Genomic DNA, 1,888 nt, shown 5'->3' on the forward strand with positions numbered 1-1,888 from the left:
TAGGTGATGTGTGTGTGGGGGGGGGGGGTAGGTGATGTGTGTGGGGGAGAGAGAGGTGGTTTGTGTGTGGGGGTAGGTGATGTGTGTGTGGGGGGGAGAGGTAGGTGATGTGTGGGGGGGTAGATGATGTGTGTGGGGGGGAGGTAGTTGTGTGTGGGGGGAGGTAGGTGATGTGTGTGGAGGGGAGGTAGGTGATCTGCGTGTGGGGGGGATGTAGGTGATGTGTGTGTGTGGGGGGGAGGTAGGTGATCTGTGTGTGTGGGGGGGATGTAGGTGATCTGTGTGGGGGTAGGTAGGTGATTTGTGTGTGGGGGGGAGGTAGGTGATTTGTGTGTGGGGGGGAAACAGGTGATGTGCGTAGGGGGAGGTAGGTGATTTGTGTGTGTAGGGGGAGGTAGGTGATTTGTGTGTGTGGGGGGAGGTAGGTGATTTGTGTGTGTGGGGGGAGGTAGGTGATTTGTGTGTGTAGGGGGAGGTAGGTGATCTGTGTGTGGGGGCAGCTAGGTGATCTGTGGGAGGGTAGGTGATGTGTGGGGGGAGGTAGGTGATCTGTGTGTGGGGGGAGTGTCAGCAGATGGATGGATTTCAGATCCTGGTAGAGGATGATTGGGGGAGGAATGATCTCTCCTGTGGGTGTGATGTGTGGGGGGAGGTAGGTGATGTGTGAGGGGAGGTAGGTGATCTGCGGGAGGGTAGGTGATGTGTGGGGTTAGGTAGGTGATCTGTGTGTGGGGGGAGTGTCAGCAGACGGATGGATTTCAGATCCTGGTAGAGGATGATTGGGGGAGGTAGGTGATGTGTGGGGGGAGGTAGTGATCTGCGGGGGGGTAGGTGATGTGTGGGGGGAGGTAGGTGATCTGTGTGTGGGGGGAGAGTCAGCAGATGGATGGATTTCAGATCCTGGTAGAGGATGATTGGTGGAGGAATGATCTCTCCTGTGGGTGTGACGTGTGGGGGGAGGTAGGTGATCTGCAGGAGGGTAGGTGATGTGTGGGGGGAGGTAGGTGATCTGCGGGGGGTAGGTAATGTGTGGGGGGAGGTAGGTGATCTGTGGGGGGGTGGGTGATGTGTGGGGGGAGATAGGTGATGTGTGAGGGGGTAGGTGATCTGCGGGGGGTAGGTGATCTGCAGGGGGTAGATGATGTGTGGGGGGAGGTAGGTAATGTGTGGGGGGAGGTAGGTGATGTGTGGGGGGAGGTAGGTAATGTGTGTGGGGAGGTAGGTGATCTGCAGGGGGTAGATGATGTGTGGGGGGAGATAGGTAATGTGTGGAAGGAGGTAGGTGATGTGTGGGGAGAGGTAGGTGATCTGCAGGGGGTAGATGATGTGTGGGGGGAGGTAGGTGATGTGTGAGGGGGTAGGTGATCTGCGGGGGGTAGGTAATGTGTGGGGGAGGTAGGTGATCTGTGGGGGAGGGGTGGGTGATGTGTGGGGGGAGGTAGGTGATGTGTGAGGGGGTAGGTGATCTGCGGGGGGTAGGTGATGTGTGTGGGGTAGGTGATCTGCAGGGGGTAGATGATGTGTGGGGGGAGGTAGGTAATGTGTGGGGGGAGGTAGGTGATGTGTGAGGGGGTAGGTGATCTGCGGGGGGTAGGTGATGTGTGAGGGGGTAGGTGATCTGCAGGGGGAGGTAGGTAATGTGTGTGGGGAGGTAGGTGATCTGCGGGGGGTAGGTAATGTGTGAGGGGGTAGGTGATCTGCAGGGGGTAGGTGATGTGTGGGGGGTAGGTGATCTGCAGGGGGTAGATGATGTGTGGGGGGAGGTAGGTAATGTGTGGGGGGAGGTAGGTGATGTGTGGGGAGAGGTAGGTGATCTGCAGGGGGTAGATGATGTGTGGGGGGAGGTAGGTGATGTGTGAGGGGGTAGGTGATCTGCAAGGGGTAGGTA

This window comes from Staurois parvus, unplaced genomic scaffold, assembly GCF_062004578.1.
Source record: "Staurois parvus isolate SC_StPar_1 unplaced genomic scaffold, SC_StPar_1.0 ptg003356l, whole genome shotgun sequence".
NCBI classification, from domain to species: Eukaryota; Metazoa; Chordata; class Amphibia; order Anura; family Ranidae; genus Staurois; species Staurois parvus.